Source organism: Zeugodacus cucurbitae, chromosome 3 (genome assembly GCF_028554725.1).
Source record: "Zeugodacus cucurbitae isolate PBARC_wt_2022May chromosome 3, idZeuCucr1.2, whole genome shotgun sequence".
In the NCBI taxonomy this organism is placed as follows: Eukaryota; Metazoa; Arthropoda; class Insecta; order Diptera; family Tephritidae; genus Zeugodacus; species Zeugodacus cucurbitae.
The window spans coordinates 65,976,061-65,995,690 of NC_071668.1; the positions used below are offsets into that span (position 1 = coordinate 65,976,061).

Genomic DNA, 19,630 nt, shown 5'->3' on the forward strand with positions numbered 1-19,630 from the left:
AATGAGCCCGAAACAAGCATCTTCCAATGCGCATTTTAATCAGCGTTAAAATAATAGCAACAACAACAATTATATATTTTACTAGCAGCTTCCGTGAAAACTAATAGTTTTTCTGTTTTTGTAATGGCAGAAAAAATCACATTTTTTAGCATTTAACAGCTGTGAATATTTGAAAATACGGTGCATTGAAGCGCAACAACAATAGCCAACACCCAACACCCTTTAAACTCACGTAGTTGATGGCAAATAACACATCAAGAACCCTTTTGGTATAGGCCACTAACCAATAAAATATCATTAATTTTTAGTACAACATATTCGATGTCCGAAACCCATGCAACAACACGCTATTTGATTGTTTAGTCAATTACACGGACGCACGGTGTTTAGTCGCCCGTCTTTCAGCGCAGCTCAGCTGTCTAAAGTGTGTTTATTGGTACGCTTTTGTTGTTGTTGTTGTGTCGTTTTGCATTTTTCGCTCAATTGATGTTGTTTCGGTTATGTGAAATGCCATTTTTTTGCGTTTTGCGCCACATAAATATGACCCGTACAACGATGATTTCGTCTAACGAAATGCAACCCTACATATGTAGCGGCATTAACGGGCTCCAACCGTTTTTGGCAAATTGAAAACTGCATAACATGCGCATAAAAAGCAGAAACACAAAAACATACAATGCTTTCACTTTCGTTTATAAAATTTTATTTCGCACACAAAACACAGCCCCTCACCCATGCGCTTCGCATAAAAAGTTGAAGTGGTGAGAAAAACTCCTTTCTAAATAAATTGGAAATAAAAAAATCATTTTTCGCACAATAAAATATTCGAAAATTGCAATTTTCAAACGGACGAATGAATGCGCTATAGACCGTTAGACAAAAACAACAACAACTAAACAATGGAAAAAAAACAATTGAAAGCAGGCATAGTAGGAAAAAAATCTGTTACATATCTAAAAAAGCACACAATTTCACACCCTTTTAAGCCACCACTTTAGTTTTTGCTCTTCACTAACACTACGCCAATAGAAACACACAAACACAGTTGAGATTTTTACCTCCACCTTCACCGCACTCCGCCTGCCTTACTCACACTTGTAGCTGTGCATTTTCTGCTCGACTGCTAAACTGTGTATTAGTTGTGGCCGAGTTGGCGCCCAATTTTGTTTAGACCCCTCAGCGCCCTCCCACCGAACAGCCTAAACACTCAACCGTTTCATGCAACCGTTACTTTCAATTTAACGCGTCTGTGGCAAATATTTGTTGTGTTTTGTAGCGCCTAGTCGACACAACAATTGGCAATTCGCTAGCATTTCGTTTCGGTCAATCTGCCGATATGCAAACAACTTTCGTTGCTATTTGTTGTTGTTGTTAGCATGTTCTTTTGTAGCGCTTAGGTGTTGATTTCCTCATATCGCGCCCATATTGCAGGATATTTGCACATTTATTTCGGCGTATTTTCGCCACCAACACAAAACCATACACACAGAACCCAAAAACTATTGTTGCTGCGCGCCAGTCCTCGTTGCGGTTGTGTTTTGTGTTTAGTTTCGAATGTTTTCGCCATTTCGTTGTCGATTTAGATTTTTAGTTGATTAGCAATTGACATATTATAGGCTGAGTTGAAGCTGACTGATTTATAAAATATACTATAACTACATTATAAAGGATGAGCGTGTATACGATGTAGACTAGCACTCGTTAAGACAAAGGTTCAAAGTCCAATTGCGGCATAAGTTTTGAAGATAGAAAAAAATTGTTTAGGCTATGGTTAGGATGCAGGAGAGCTTCACACGAAAAAATTAAAATACGTCTTGATCGCAACAAACAAAAAACAAGTAAGGAAAGGCTAAGTTCGGGTGCAACCGAACATTTTATACTCTCGCAATTTATTGATATATTTTTATTAAGATAACACACAATTTGACCCAATTTGAAAATCCTATAATTAGGTATATGAGAGCTAGGAGAAGTTACACTATTAGAAGAAAAATATTTCCTCTGAATTAAATTAAGATACCTGAGAGATTTACCGAAATTTTCGGTGAAAATTTACCATCGGACACTGAATTGTTCATATTCGATATCCGGTGCTTTGAAAAGTTATAGTCCGATTTCGACAATTTTTTCGCAAGTGATGTCACAGATTATGTACAGTATTTGTGTAAGGTTTTATTTCGCTATCTTCCTTGGTTCCTTGTGTATATATTATAAAGTGAAGGAATAAGATCGAGTTCAAAATTGAATTACATGGGAAGTTGTCGTGGTTGTGAACCGATTTCATCCATTTTCAACGCGTGTCATCAGGGTGTCAAGAAAATATTATATACCGAATTTCATTCGAATCGGTCGAGTAGTTCTTGAGATATGGTTTTTCACCCATAAGTGGGCGATGCCACGCCCATTTTTCATTTTGTAAAAAAATATGAGTGCAGCATCCTCCTGCACTTTCTCCTGTAAAATTTAGTATTTCTGACGTTTTTTGTTAATGAGATAACCCACTTTTAGTAATTTTCAACCTAACCTTTGTATGGGAGGGGGGCGTGGTTATTATCCGATTTCAACTAATTTCATGGTGTGTGGTGGGGTACATAAGAGAACCGACTGCAGAAAGTTTGGTTTATATTGCTTTATTGGTTTGCGAGATATTTACAAATAACCGATTTGGGGGCGGGCCACGCCCACTTTCCACTTAAAGTGGAAATTTCTGACCTCAAGACAAAACACACCTTAAAAATAGAAACACTGGTAGTATTTATAACAGAGAGGTGAAACTGATAATGAAGCTGTTATTGAGGTTTTTAAGATTGGGAATGGATCACTGAAGAACTCTCGAACTATAATTTAAGGAATAAGAATTTTCAATAAGGGGGTAATAATGAATTTAGAAGAACCGACATTTCATTTATGACCCATTGCCATTGAAATGAAAATTTAGCAAATAACACTTAATTGTAATGCCCACTTACTATCTTGTATTGAATTTAAATTATAATTTTTTGCTTTACGAACAAATTTTTGTATACCGCAGAGATCAATGACTGATTAAAAAAAAATTACTAATGGTAGTAAAAAATATCTGTTCCAGCTTATATAGAAAAAAAACAGCGATTTATTCTCCATTTAGAACGAAACACCTGATCCAATTTGGTTAAAAGGCAGATCCCTGCAGAAGATCTCACTTGGACAGCTATAAGCACTGTCCTTTAAGGTACCCAAAAACTCCTAATGGCTCAGTAAGACCTAACGGTTCGAAAAAACGCTTGGAACCTATTACAAATTTATTGAATGGGCTAATGTCGATACTAGCAAATAGGTTTCCGAAAGCTTTTCAACCTCAGTGGAGCAAATGCTTGGCATAGGAGGAGGATAAGCTTAGATGATTCCACCTCGCCTTCCTCCAAACAGCTTTGGTAGCTTGCATCTGTCAGAATCCCTTGCCTCACCGTATGTGTACCTTTCGGACAGTGTCCAGTGAGCACACCTATGATAGCGCCGATATGGATCTTGCTAAGAGAAAGCAGTTCAAAGGACCTTTTACTTTTTGATGGTTGTTTTTGAGCGCTTGGCGATCTCATGCGATGTTTGTAGGTCCAGCGCTTGTGCACAAGAAGACCATGTCTGCAAACATGCTACTCACTTGATCCTGATTTTTTACCCCAACATCCTTCTAATTTGATTCAATCCTCTACTACAGCAGTTTTCCGAAATAACGAACACATTAATTGTCAGGCCGGTTCGTTACATCGACTTTTTCGTTAATTCGAGTACTCACTTAGAGGAATGTTTTTCAATAAAAATGAGTTTAATATCCGCAAATTGTTTTACTAATCAGGGGCGAATTTTCTGCTGATAGAATTTAATTTTTTGAAACTATGAAAATGTTAAACTAAAAACAAACCTATTGTATCTGGATAGTATTAAAAAGTTGTGGGAATGTAGGCCAATTAAAAAACCCAGAAAAATATAAACTGGACTTTGCCTTATAACTCTGTGGCTGCTGAACTGGATTTTTTTAGATTTAAGGGGAATTGTGAGTCGAAAATAAACTTCTTTTGAAAATTAGTTCTGAACTGAAAAGTCACCAATAAGGTTTCTATTATTTTTTTAGTTTATTGTTAATCATAATACAGGAAAAATTTGAAAAATTTTTATTATGACTTTCAGTTTTCGTTCCATGAGCAAACTGTTGTGAAATAAATTTAAATTTAAAAAAATTATGCTATTTGCAAAAAAATACTTGAGTGTCTTAACTTAACCGCTGATGTAGAAGATCCCGATGATTTCGTTGCTGAATTTCTTCAGATTATATTTTCTAACTAAAATTTTGAATATATTTTCAGGAACTGGTTAAATCAAACAAAGAGATCCAAAACTGGAGCAATAATCCCTATATCTGTCGCTTCAAGTAAACTCTCGTTTTCCTCACTTCGCAGGCTTAAAACATATTTAAGAAATACAACTGGAGAAGCACTCCTGAACGGAATGGCTCTCTTGAATATCCATAGAGATATAGACGTGACGGAGGAAGAGATTTTAAATGTTATGGCCCAAATTAAAAGAAGATTAGACTTCAATTTCTGAATAAAATAATGAAACATTGTCTTTTTACCTCTGTCATCTGTCTTCTTCATGTTGTTCGTAAAACCGAGTACTTACAAATCCCCGATGTTCGTTATTTAAGGTACTCAATGTAACAAATTTGCTTGTTCGTTATAAGCGGTTTTCGTTAAAACGAATATACGTTATTTCGGAAAACTACTATACTTCAGAACTGGATCGATTCTTGTCAGTTCGTGAAATCTTGAAAAATTAGCGAGCAGTATGAACTAGTTGCACTAAACTGAATATTGTCTAGAATTTAGATGCTAAGTATTCCAAAATCTACAACTATTACATAATTTACAAGAAGAAGAACATGAACTAGTACTATAACTGATGATCGCCGCACCAAAATTACACCAGTTCGACACTTATACGAATCCCTGCTGGGTTGCCACACTCAGTCCATTGCAATTTACATACATTTATGCAGAAATGCAGACATCGATCGACATGAACAATTAAAAGTGTCCTCGCGCTGACGCTGAAAATTTCCATAAATGGCATCAAAATACGTTCATCCGCGTGAAATTTCACATTATTATCGGCATGTCACCAAAGTGCGAGGTGTTGGCGGTGGGCGGTGGCTACAGCCAACAGCTACATAAGAACTTTGCCGCCACAGACGGCCGCATGAAGTATCTATCACGAACATTATACCACTGTCTCCACGCGTGTCAGTGTGTGTGTGTGTGCTTGTGATTGAATGAATAAATGCGAAGGACTGCAATTGCGATGGCGTATACTGCTGCAACGGTATTAACGAGAATAATTTCGGAAATTTTTGATTTATTGGGTCAAAAGTGTCAGCAACGGTGTGTAAAAACAACGAGCAACGCCACGAATGATGATGATGATGGCGACGCGTTGCGGCATGGGAGCCGCATCATGAGAGGCGCATTAAGTTGCCGTTTTTATGGCATGAAATGCAATGCGCACGAAGAAGGACACAGATGAAATGCGTTGCTGGTGTAATACGAGCAGAGTGCGGAGCGGCGCAGGGCGGAAGGTGTAGCGACATCGTAGTGGTAGTGCATTCGAGGTATGTTGCGTTGTTGGTGTTTAAATGTGTGTTAAGTATTTGACAATGATGTGGGAGAAAAGTGGCAGGAGCGCGCGTTCGGTGGCAACTTGTAACTGCAGCTGGCGCAACGTTGCACAACAACAACAACTGCAATAGCTGTCGTTGCTACAACAACGATGACGGCGTTGGCGCCAACTGCTGCTGGTTTTATTTCATTATCGAAATTCGCAAATTCTGCAATTTTTACAGCCAAACAACACCCGCCCACCGCTCCGCTGCATAACGCGTCACATATATCCAAACAGCAGCAGCAGCAGCCGCGCGGCCACATTGAAGGGTATTAACAGTCATTATTCAATGATATCTCATTGCCACAACTGCAACTGATGCAACGGCAATAACTGTGACAATAACAGCAACAACAACAATTAATACATGCATTTGTATGCGTTGTTGCAACTGTCGCGCCGATATCATCATCAACCAACGATGCGCGCTCATCGTCGTCGTCGTCGCCGTCCACGTCATCATTGTCATGCATTGCAATTCGATTGCGAAAATGTGCGACACATAAATCGATTGCCGATTGTCGTGCACAAACACCAACCAGCTTCACCCACACCAGTGACCGACGCCGCCGCCACTGCCGCTGCCGCAACGCGCTTTGCAGGTAATCAAATTCGAAAATTTCCAACCATTTCACGCAGCTCAGCATTTATGCTTATGCACCGGTATACATATATACAAATGCATGCATATGTATGTGTGTTGGTGTGCGCGCTCATCGGTCGTTACAGTTGCATGGCTCACATTCTTAATTATGATTGTTTTTATGCGGCGTTGATGTTGCTGCCGCTGCTGTTGGTCTGTCATAAATCGTCGCATTTCGACGCTGCCAGATATGCGGCAACTCTGCATAACGGTATATGCGCGCTATTAAAATCATATAATTGTGTATGTAAAACAGTTAGTTGTGCGTTCATGTTCATGTGATCACTCCATGGACACTCATTAATTCGTTTGGCTCGTAGTTTATGTGCCGCCATTTTGATTTTGTTGCCTGTCGGCTATATTTCTCAGTTGATTGGCTGCCAGTTATGTCGCATATACTATTAATGGACACCTATATACATATATAACTGTTTTAATGCCGTAAATATGCGCGCGTATTGTATGTGGATTATGCTGAGTGTTTATTGTTATTATCTTTCGATTACAGGTAATTCATGGTTTTGAATCTGTTTTCGAGTTTTTACTGTTATTATTTACTTTTATCATTTAATTAGGATACAGATTATCGTATGAAACAAGCACCTCCTAATCACTCTAAGACCAAAAAATCTTTGAAGTTATTTGCTTCCATTCATACCAGGAGATTTCTATGTATGGAACATTTATCATCTTCGATTCAACTGATATTACCTTACTGTTTTGGACCCATACTTTTTGAATCAGTTTCTTCAAACAATGTTGAAAATCATTTCTTTATTAATTTTCGTACTCGTTTCTTTTCTACTTCAACACAGCTTCACTTTAGTAACTGTAGATACATAATAAATGTGCAGAAGGAGATAAAAAGGGGCCTAGAAAGATTGACGTCGGAGGAAAGTGGGTAGTCCGTGGTCCACTGGCGCTAGAGCGCTGGATACACTGACTTCGCGAAAGTTCGACAGGCGCTGGACAAAAATTAGCACATACGCAGTAAAGTAAATTAGCACCTATGGTCCATGGTGGACCGAAAAGAGTCCTTCCAGCTGTTGTCTCTTAGAAAGGTACAATCATTTGTATGCTTACTGGTCATCGTCCAATAGGTATGCATTCGGTGAGATTACGGATTAAGCCCGATGTAAATGATAATCCAAGGCGAATATTTATAATCCATGCACTTTGTCTTTCAATGTCCAGCATTCGGCAGACTGAGTTGAAATTAAGCACTCATTCGGCGAACCTTACGTATAGGCTGGAATCGACATTAGCCCACTTAAGAACTTTGTAATAGAGTCCAAGCACTTTGGCGACTAATGAGCGTCTTGGCGATACGTTAGGAGTATTTGGGTGCCATAAAGGACAGTCGGAGCTATCTAGCTGAGATTACCTGCAGTCGTGGAGATCTTTGTCGTGGAGAAGCTTTGACCTAACCTAACCTAGAATATACTCTTGGCTATCCGAAAATATTGAAATATTGATCGTGTTAACTTCCTTTACCAATTTCAGCTGTGCCCGTTTAATTAAATATTTCTTCCTAGATCCATCCTTTACTATCATACAAGTCACAATGCTAATTTGGAACGTAAAATTTAAATCTTTTTTAAACTATATATGTGGTAGTAGGAGAGTTCTAATTGGATCTAGCACCTGCAGGCTTTGTTGAATTCAATATTAGAATAAGACCTGAGTCGACAAAATACTCACTATATTGTATATAAAGTTATCGAGTTTTGTCAAAAAGTAGCTTCTATATCCCGTTCCAGTGTGTTATCTTTATTAATTCTTATTTTCCTTATCTAAAAAAAGAAAACGCTTTATGGAAAGTTTTATGTAGTCGAGTAGTTCATCGTGGAACTGACATAAGTGGTCCAATAAATATTTAGCCACACCAACTGATGGCGCTACTATCATTGTAGTAAATTGTAGATGGCGGATGGTTATTCCGCTTTTTGAAATATTGTAACCTTAGCATTAGCAGATGGGACTGCGTATGTACTATATGGATTGGTACTTTCTTGATGTGGATTCTGTATAAAATTCCCTGCTACCAGAAAAGTTGTTGAAAGTGGGAAACTCAGCTGGTCGTGGGTACCAATCTCATCGGGATCGTAATAAGAGCAAAACCAGACTCGCTGTGAGCTCCTCGACAGGATCCACTATCGAGATTTTTTTTAATTTACAATTCGTTCATAAGAATTGAGATCAAAATATTTGCAAAAAAAGTGCGAGTGTTAACATCAATTATATATGTGACCTCTCTATATTGATATTGTTCTGTGTTGATTTATTGTTCGAATACTTCTCTAAAAAAACACCAATTTCATATTTTGCTGGTTGATAGTTTATATAAGAAGTAAATCTCATCTCACTAGTCGAAAGTCAAAAATTTCGCGGATATTCGCTTATCTCTTTCGCCAACAGTGGAATATGAGCCGGGAAACAGAAGCCTTTACTTCTAATAATCTGCAGCGTTCACTACCTGGTTCCTGTCAGCTGTCAATTTTGGCACAGCTGTAGTGACTATATATTCTGCAAAGCAAACTACTAACTACATGTGAGCTATGAATGAATGTGAGGCTGAAAAGTTTACGCCTCAGCGCCAACAGCAGCCCCTAGCACCACCTCATGGTATATATGTATGTGTAAGCAAGTAGAACGACCTTAGCCTTCACTACTGCTGCTATTGCGACTGCTCCAAATATTTTATAAAATGTCAGCAGCAAAAATGAGTTACCGTTATATGCAGCCAACAACTACCAATGGCTGCCAAGCAATACCGCTACCGTTACAAAACGGTTGTAGTTGTTGCTGCCGCCGCTGTATGCACAAGAAATATTTGCACCCAAAAATGGAATTGAATGAAAGCCATGCGCCCAGGATGAATTACAACGTTGATGAGGCTGACAGCCCGGGCTGAGCGGCGGCGACAGTGCAGCAAGCGGATTATTGGACAATTGGGCGTTGGTTAATGTTGTTGCAGTGGCAATAGTTAGCGGCACATTCCCCGCTTGATGCAGAAACACTCGTAAATCATCACAACAAACTGAGAAACTCAGAAACTCTGAAATTCAAAGTGGCGCAACAAAAACAACAACTGCAAAAAAACGAACGAATGAAACGAGCGGCAGCCCAACGAAAACTCGAACGCACAACTGGAAGCTGGTCTCGGAGACGCTGCGGCAGCGGCAAGTTGGGAGTTGGTGAGTTGGTGCAACAGCAGCTGGCATAGCTTGCTGCTCATCATTGTGCCACAAGCATAAGTTGCCGTAGAAGTTGCTGGCATAACTTTGTCATTGCAATCTTCAGTTACTGCCATCGGCGGTGATGCTGCTCAGGCGCAGTTCGTTGAGGCTGAACCGGTGGCAGGCGGCCGGTTGAAGGTTTTTGGGTTGACAACGCGGCAAATAGCGAGTATGAGCGGGTATTTATGACAATTGAATTTCGGCACAAACTCATAAGCGCAACTGCAACGCCGCTGCAGCCTTGAAATACTAGTATATAGAAGACAACACAAAATGGCGACTGCGTCATAGTGGCAAAAGCAAAAGCAACAATAGTTGACTGCCATAAAGGGTTCGCAAAATGAGGAAAACTTCAAGTCAGCCTGTGTGCGCTTTCTCAATTGTTTTTTTTTCTTCGTCTTGTGACGATAAAGCGTTTGAGTTTCAGCGGGCAGCGGAATTAAGACAGTATTAAGACAATAGCTCCGACTTTGGATTTTTTTTAGAGTGAATTTCGAGTACCGGATGTGGTATGTCTTTCTGCTATCGCCTTTAAGCTTTCCTCCAACATTCTGATGATTTCCTTATTTGTCACAAAAGACAAATGGCAAATAATTATTTTTCTTGGAAGAAGTTTGTATAAGATGATGAAAAATTAAAGTGTAATTCATATAAATCTTTGCTTTAAAGAAAAATGGAAAGGGAATGCATCCACACTTTTTAAAGATTTGTATGTTCGAAAGAGCAAATAATTCCATTCGCGGCGTCGTATCATGTTTCAATGTCTTCTATTCCGGTTCAAATTCACACATGAATTGCTCGATAATCACTTTCAATCAAAGTTCAACCGCGACGTCTGAAATGGCGCAACAATATCGAGTCAAGAATGCAATAATAATCCGAAGAACGGCATCACTATACTGAAAGATGTTCTATTTATCTCACTTTTGTGATTGTTGAGAATAAAAATTCTTGGAAGTAGAATAATATCAGTATATTCTGAGGGGACTTCAAAATATTATTAAAGAGTGAGATAACATATATAGTAGATAATTTGATTAAAAAGACATTTAAACCAACTAAAGATGCATAAAAATTCTAAGAAAAAAAATAACTATTTACCCGTTTTATATATTCTTTTTTGCAGATCTGCTGTACATATGTTACGTATGGAAAGATTTCACTATGTCTACATTTCGGTAAGTTTAATAATAACTCTCGTAAAAAATTTAGTATGGAAGCTATTTTATGACGCAGGCATAACAAAAATCTGTCTTTAAGTCCAAATGTTTCGAGAACTGAAATATTGATCTGTCAACCCACTCTTTTGCTTTCTTTATATTTTTTAAAATTTTACCATTTTCCTTAAAGCTTTTAAGCTCAAAAGAAATGCTATAAATAATATGGAAATATTTTGCTTGCAGTAGAATCCCGATTATCCGGATCAAATAAAACCGGTGATATTCCGGATAAACGATTTCAAAGCAAATCAAACAAAATTTGAATTATTCTATTTGCGGCCAAGTCCCTAATGCGCTTCAATTGTTACAACTGTATGGGATCCGATTTATCCTGTTTTTCAAACCACTTAAAAGCAATATCTGGAGCTTCAAAACCTTATGCGTGTTATCGTATTTTAACACACATCCCCAGTTTCAATCTTTACCACCTTCTCTCTCCTTACTGTTCAAATCGTCAATGATTTCTTCATCAGTTAATATTTGGATTCCAGGGTCTTCACTATCGTAGTTCAGCCCCTCCTTAATATTCTCTCCAACGCATCCTTCACCAATGCTAAGAATTTTCATTGCTTCAGGTATTTCATTACAATCGTTGAGTGAATAATGAGATAGAGTTAATTTTAATAATTTATTTCGTTTTTTTTTTTAATAATTTAGCCATTAAAACATTTTTAATTTGGCAAATAGAGCCGTGTCGATTGCGTTCAGATAATTGGATGTTCGGATAATCGGGATTATACTGTATTTAACAATTTTGGCGAAATACACTTTAGTATTTCCCATTGACGCAAAAGAACAACGACTCATGCATATATGGACTCGCTCTAACTCCGAAGTAACATCTGTTATCATTAGATATTTCCTGGTCTACGCAGTTTCTTCCCATAAAAATATATTTTCATGTAGTTGCTGCTGGCATATTGAACTATACTATTACTATCGTATTTTTCCAAGATTATCTTATTAGCCGCATATTACTCAACTTTGGCATCTAAATATCTATTGTAGAGTATTAGTTTCTTTGTAAAGCTTTAAGGACCTATCAAAATTGGTATACTCTTGAGCAAATGCTTTATCACTTTAAAGGTAGCCGGTCAGCCCAAGACCCAATATCTTATTAGCCGCATATTACTCAACTTTGAGCTCTAAATATCTATTGTAGAGTATTAGTTTCTTTGTAAAGCTTTAAGGACCTATCAAAATTGGTATACTCTTGAGCAAATGCTTTATCACTTTGAAGGTAGCCGGTCAGCCCAAGACTTTCAGAGGAAGTTAACCGATATAAGAGCTCTTTCGAGCTGTAACCTATTAGCAATGACCGGCGTCGATCGAATAGTATGCTAGTAGTTCTCTCGTAAAGCTTTAAAGACCAACGAACGAATTCCTGAGCAAAAGCTTAATAGCCTAAGTCCCCGTTCTAGACTAATAGTTTCTAGGCAAAGAGCAAAGAGCAAAAGCTTCATCGTCTATGTTGAGTCATTCAGTTCTAAACCTTCAGAGAAAGTTATTTTCATACTCTAAGTTTCTATGGAGTTTCCTCTTGACTAACATAAGCTGAATACTTCAAACTATATATATATATATTATATATTATATTCCTTAAACATTTATTACAATGGTGAAGGCCGATATAAGATTTCCAATGGAGTCGAGGTTATAATTTTTACTCCCTCGGCTGATTACACTAAAACTGTATCCCATTATTTTAAGTTTTGCCGTATTCTGTATGACTTCCTTAATTAAATAATAGCAGTTCAATAATAAAATAACGGAAATTATTATATGCGAAAACTGTTATTCGATGTGCTAATTTCGCATGTGAAATAACGAATTTCTTAATAAATTGAGCACTGCCTTAGTGATCCAAATTGCATAAAATGATCCTCACACCACCAACAAACAACATGATATGTATAGAATATTTCGCATGCAACATCACTCACTTAATTCCAACAGCAGCAAAACACGCAAGTGGGAGCCTTTAGCTTGAGCCAACACCCAACCAACAAAGAGGTAACCAACGAACCAAGCAACCAACTAACTAAACAAGGAGTAGACAGACACGCGTCCTTCACATGTTCATAAATCTCAGTGCTGCCTTCTAAGCGCATACATCACACATAAAAGCACACACACACCCACACATACAAACACGTAGAAGTGTATGTGAGCACGCGTAGAATGCAGATAAGTTGCATGATGTTGTAAAGTTTATGTTTCGTCGTTTGCTGCAGGACTTGAGGCGAGGCGAGCATGAACTCATAAATACACAAGCAACGAGGTATATGTGGTTGTATGTGTGTGTTAACAAGTAGAAAAGCTTACAAACCCGTTATTAACGCATTACGAGCACCAACAGTGAATTGTGGATGCTGAGATACTGCCTTGCCGTTATACATATAAGTGTATACGAGACTGATGCTGATCTAGTGGCAGCGCTCGTGCGGGAGTTGGCACCCGCACTCCTTACACCACACATCGCCACCAGCTGCTGACTGCTTGCTTTGACTATAAATTGCCGCAGCACGAAATGTAAGTGAGCGCCTTTCTCCGATTTTAGGGAAGTTACAAGCTTTATTAGTGTAGTTGTTGGCAATGAATACATATTACAGCTGCTGCAGCTGCTGGGGAGTAGTTGGAGCAATTGCTGCAGCACATGATACGAAAGCTGTACTGTGCTGTTTGTTTATGAGGGTGTCTCTACGTCCGTCCGTCAGTCAGTCAGTCAACGTGTGTGACAGCATAAACAAACAACAAAAACCGCAGCTAACAAATCTTTGCTGCTTTGCCGGATGGATGGATGCTTGCTTAGTTCGTTGGTTGGCTGTTACCATTGCCTTGGACAGCCATACCAGCTCATATATGTTTGTATACATGTGTGTTTTGTGACAGCGGCAACGAATGGTAGAATTGCGGCAGTTTAATTGCGCCTCAAGTGGCAGCCATCATCGCAATTCGTGCGACAGCATTTACCAGGCTACTCAGTGATTATATTGCACTTGGTTTCGATATTTATGCGTGCGAGTGGCTCAGTGGACCCTGTAGGAAAGATGAATTTAGAGAATATATTCTTCATGAAAAGTATGTATCTCTGTGTTGTTGCCGTTGTCTAAATGTCCCAAATGATGGATGCGTCAGTTCTTGACCTAATTCAGATTTAGTTTACTTAAACCTCGACTATTATGGGAACGCATGTTAACCTTTCCTTAATAAACCTCTCTACGGATTTTTTAGCTTACCGTGAATTCAATCAAAAAGACTGCTATTTAGTTAAATTCCTGCTTGAAACTCAATAAATTCTGTCTTATAGACTAATAGTTCCTCCCGAAAGCTTTAAAAACCTATTAGAATTTCGGAGCAACAACTTATATAGATAATAATAGACTAACAGTTTATTCTCAATACTTTAAAGACCTTTTAAACTGGGCGCACAGCTTCACCTTTTAAGTAGTCATTCAGTTTCAGAACTTCTGAGTAAGATTCTTGATGTAAGAGCTCTCTTTTTTGAATGGATTCTCGTGGCTTATCGTGAATCCAATGGTATGCAAACATTGGATTCATGATTCACTCAAATCTCTCGAACAAAACTTTCAGCAATCAAGTAAAGTACCAATTCTTAAGCGGTTTGAGTAACTCAACATTCACCTTATCTTTCCGACTAACTATTACGTCATTATTCCGCAAGAAGTACAAGTTGTTTAAAGCTAATGAGCTATATTGAAGTCTACAGAATATATAGAACCTTTCAACGAGATAAGATAGAATGAAAGGTTTTAGGTGTCCTCAGGTACTAAACTTGCGATTGTTTTCTTCTCCCAGCATCGGGTATTCCTTAGAGTCTTTGAGACTATTTTATCGACTTTGGTATTTTCGATTTAAGCACAAAAGAAACAGTCCATTGTCTACTTCCTACCGCAATGAGGGAAAAGTTAGAAGGTAATGTTGAGTTATCTATCATTGATAGGTGGACATCACTTGACTATTGAAATAAGCTAAATAAGATCCAAAGATCTCCCATTACAATACATTATTATTTTCCTAAAACATAAAGTTTATGATGCAAATTGAAATGAAAATTATTTCATTAATTGGCTTCAATGGCAAAAGTTTCTTTCTAAGCTTAATACAGCAAGCGGAAAAAGGTGGATCTCCAAAGTTGTATTTCTATAATTAAGTCCATATGTAGCTATTCCTGAGAGGACATCAGCAAAATTCGTTAACTGTGCTTTGTTGCCTTAATTTCACGGATTTTTCAAAACAATTTTCTGTTGTCTGTATTAGTATTCAGAAACATGCTTAAATTTTCATCGAAAACTACCGTTATATGAATCCTATGCCTTAATTTCCTACTGGATAAACTGCATGCCCTCACATACGATTATATGCAAACGAGCGTGTACACTCACCAATGACTGACTATGTGTTTACTTACATATGGCGCAGCATGGGTTAAGATTTTATTGCGTTGTCAATTTGATTTGCATAGAAATTAATGAAGTTCGAATGTGAGACAGATGAAGTTGTGCGATGCGAACACACGGCACACAGCACTCGGCGCTAAGCGCTAAGCACTTGGCTGTCAATGTAGAATTCAATAGAGATTTTCCAAAGGATATGGAATTGGAATGTGAAAATTCGCATATACATTTATACATATTGACGCTGACTCGGAGTGCTGTTGCATGCAGGATGGTTTAAATGAGCATAATAAGCAAATAAGCGGAAGTTTGGTCATTAGAGGGTCAATGTGGCTGAAAATCGTATTAAATTGAGCTTGCTGAATGCATTTCCGTTATGAACAGCGAACAATCGAAGCGGTCAACAGCTGTTGTTGCTAGAATGCAATGTAAGCTCATATACATAATTATATATATATATATATATTTACCGTTAGGGACGCTGCATAATTTAATTTGCTTGCCTTCAACACTTCTTCACTCAACGTCTTATCAGAGCGCATTTTGCATTGTGCCACGTGGCAACATGTTTTGGATTTGCGGCGCTATGTGGCATGCCAAATATGCTGATTGGAAGCACTGCACGGCACTTCATTATGCGCCGCAGCATACCGCTTTTGCTTCGGTTCATTTCATTTCGTGCATTTCAATTTTCCGCACACGTTCGTCGGACTTAATCAACGCCCGAAAAGTATTCAATATCAAATGGCGAATAGCGAAGAAAAGCATATCCATGCAAAGAACTGAAAGTAATGTTTATTGTTGTTGTTTTTGTTTTTTTTTTCCATTTTTTTCATTTTTCTTCTCCGCTTGCAACTGCATATTTTCATTTGCGCTGCGGTAGCAAAGCGTTTTACGTAAAATTGCAGCAAATATTTTGCGTGCACCTGCTGCCACATGCAATGCGCCTTGTGTATTACAACAACAACAATTGCAGTGGTAGCAATATCAGCAACGGTGAATTGTTTGTGTGTGTATGGCAAGCATTGCGTTCGTGCAGCTCGCTGCCAATTCGTTCCGTCGCCTGGTCTTGGGCCAGAGGGCCGGTCACCGTATTGAGCAAGTCACTCAGCAAGCCGGTCGCTTGTGATTGCCGCTTGCTGTTGCCTGCTGCATGGCAGTCGCTTTTAATTAAATTGAATTGAGTTGCTGCACTACTGTTTGTTGAAGTCACACTTTTTCGGCAGATTTTCTGCTTCTACTTTGGGGGAGTTATACAGTGGGTATCCTTGGTAGACTAAGCATTAGATTTTTGAATAATAAGAGAAAGATCTCTCTACCTATTTATCGCGTCTTGGAGAATATTTAGTTGTATAAAAAGATTTTCAGGTCCCATAGTCTTTTGAAGAAGAGAACTTTGAAAAGTGATACAAAAGTCATCACAATAATAACCCGCAATAAGAACGACCTTAAACGTAGCTTAAAACAAGCTCTCTTTATTAAATTTTATGTGTCAGAATGTAGATGATTCGACTATTATGAAATAACCTCTATTTTTTGCAGTTTCATAGTAAATACCCTTCTCATTACTGTTCTGTTTCCATACAGACTTTGTTCCAAAAGAAGTAGCTCCTCTTACTCTTTATAATGGCATGATAAATTTGGTACTTGCTCCTCTTTCCAAATAATATTCTTTCATTTACAAACCCTTACTTCAAAAAAAAAAAGATTTCTATAACTCTTCGTCACTTTGAACTTATTTTTATGGCTCGGATATCTCCGATCTTCCACAAACGAGACTATTGACATAACGTTTCATTTTTAACTTCTCGTGAACCTCTCCATTTAAAGTAACCCAATGAATCATCCAGAGCAGTACTAGAAGTTCTATTCTTAATTAGAGAGACCATGTTCCGAAAAAAGATAGTGCTATTAATATAAGGGTTATAATCTTTATCCTAATTGTAGATCAAAGGTTTATTAAATTGAAAAATATATTATCTATAAGTAAAATTGCGTAATTGCTAAAGAATAATTGGGTTTCTTGTAGTCTGATGAAGATTTGAAGTTTGTAAATGGTGTCTTCTACCAGCAACCTTTTACCACCCTCCAATTTGCGAAAGTGAAAATCAAATGTGTTCCACTTTGCAACGATAAAGACTCGGACCATCTGCACTTACATGTAATTTTCTAGACCCTGTGTGTTTAGGATATAGAGCTGCCACACGAAAGAGTTGCTTCGACTTTAGGATGCTTATTTTTTATTGATCGTAATGTGGGACGTATAAATCATTCTTAACATTTAGATTAGTTTAAGTCAACTACAAAGAGTCTTACTTAGACAGCTTCGACTGTCTTTACACCGCTTACGCGGTTATAGCCGAATCCACAACTGCGCGCCACGCATCTCTCCTTTTGGCAGTTAGGCGCCAATTGGTAATGCCAAGTGAAAACAGATTCTTCTCCACCTGGTCTTTCCATCGGAGTGGAGGTCTAACTCTTCCTCGGCTCCCACCAGTGGGTACTGCATCGAACACTTTCGTCCATTCGAAGAACATGACCTAGCCAGCGTAGCCGATGTCTTTTTATTCGCTGGCCCATGTCTATGTCATTCCATCTTCTGCGGTATTCGCCGTTGCCAATATTTAAGGTTAATATCAATCTTCTTTAAGGGATCATAACCAATCTTCCGCAAAACCTTTCTCTCGAAAACTTTTAGTGCCGGCTCATCTGATGTTGACATTATCCACGCTTCTGCACCATAAAGTAGGACGGGAATGATGAGGGACTTGTAGAGTTTGGTTGTTCTTTGTGACACCCGAAATACTCCTGACGAATCGCCAAGGCCGGCATGATCCGACAAAGCGAACTCTATTATTTTTAGTCACATAATGTCGATTCTAGTAACTTCACAGGGTTAGCCGAAGATGTACCTACCGAAGTGTTTTAACTTTAGTCTGGCGAATACTGGACATTGAAGGAAAAAGCGATTGGATGATTTCTCAATGCTTTCCTCCAACCAGTTTTGAAAACTGGCTTCTGAATTGATCCCTAATATCGCCGTTTGTAATGATAGGATTACTAGAGTTTCACCAAGCGCTAGTTCCGAGGTCCAAGATTACCGGAATGAATTCACATTTTTTCGACGGCGGGGTACTTTTTCAGGTAAGGCAAAAATTGTAGACAAAATTGAGACAGATGAATTCGGTTGGTGTTATGATTGATCGTTCGTCCTTGAGATTCCTACTTAAAGTGAAAAATTTTTATATTAGACTCAAAGCATCGTTCGGTTGCTCTTCTTTTTCGTCACCTTGAAAGTAAGACTATTACTTTCTTTATTTGTGCCCCAAAAAGTAGATTCCATTCACTGTGCAACATTTTATAAACATTCTACTCATCAAGGTGTCCACTACTTTTGAAGCCCGCTGCTTTACTTCGCCTTTTCTTTTGGCTCCCATTACATTCCCACTATACTTGGTGTGCCTGCGCTATGCCCGGTGTTGCCATTTCATTACTTTGCGCCATTTGCTGTTTTTTCGTTGCAACGTTTGATTGAAATTTCAGCCGTCACTAATGGTGGCATGCAACGTGCCGCATGAACTGAAACTGCTTTGAGCAGTGCAAGCAGCAAAAAATGCCAAATTGCCATGAGAGAATGTGCGCTTACTCTTCCTACTCACTTACATATATTCATACTGCCGTTGCACGTAACGCATACGCAGTGGCATGCCAACGCATTACGGTGCCAAGCAAAGTGGCTTACGCTCACATACATACACATAGCAAACACTCATGGCTTGTGAAGAATGCAACATCCATCCATCACTCATCCTCAGCATCGAACCACCGAAAAGGTGACTGATGCACAGCGTAACAACAAAAACAGTATTCAATGCATGGATGTTTGGAAGTTGCATTGTATCCCGGCAAAGGGTGTTTGACATTCGGGGTGGCCATTTACCGCATGACGGATGTTCGGTCAGTTTGCGGACAAGCAGCGGACAGCGGTACTTGTGCGTACGTCATGCATTACACATGGCGTGTAATTGAATCTGATGGTTGACTGTTGTTGCAACACTCGACAAAAAACCTGCGAGGTGTGGGTACGTTGCATAGAGCATCGGTCGAGTGACAAATGCAACAAATCAGAATTGACGCAACCCCTTGTAGAGAGTAGACATACTGGTATATGCAAGGAATAGAAGTGAATTATTTCGAATGAGTCGAAAAGTATTTGATGGAGTAGGTCGCAAATTTAAGTGTCTACTAACAAATACATTTGCAATTTTTGCTTAGACTCATTTGTTAAGATTGATTTCCGTGTTCTTAAAAGTAAAAATATCTTATAGTTTTATATTCTATCAACTAGATTCTAGTTTTAAGATATGTTAGGAAAATTTACATAGACCGTCTGTCATTCTGAAAATGTTTTCTCCC

The 19,630-nt window shown here is 38.5% G+C and overlaps 1 protein-coding gene across 1 annotated transcript in view; it reads left to right on the forward strand.

The window, feature by feature from the left end:
• Positions 1-19,630, forward strand: part of LOC105208517 (cytohesin-1) — a 329,917-nt gene that overhangs the window by 66,490 nt on the left and 243,797 nt on the right. The window contains exon 2 of the transcript XR_008470638.1: positions 10,703-10,754. The gene's annotated coding sequence lies outside the window, so the exon portion shown is untranslated. The remainder of the gene's footprint in view (positions 1-10,702; positions 10,755-19,630) is intronic.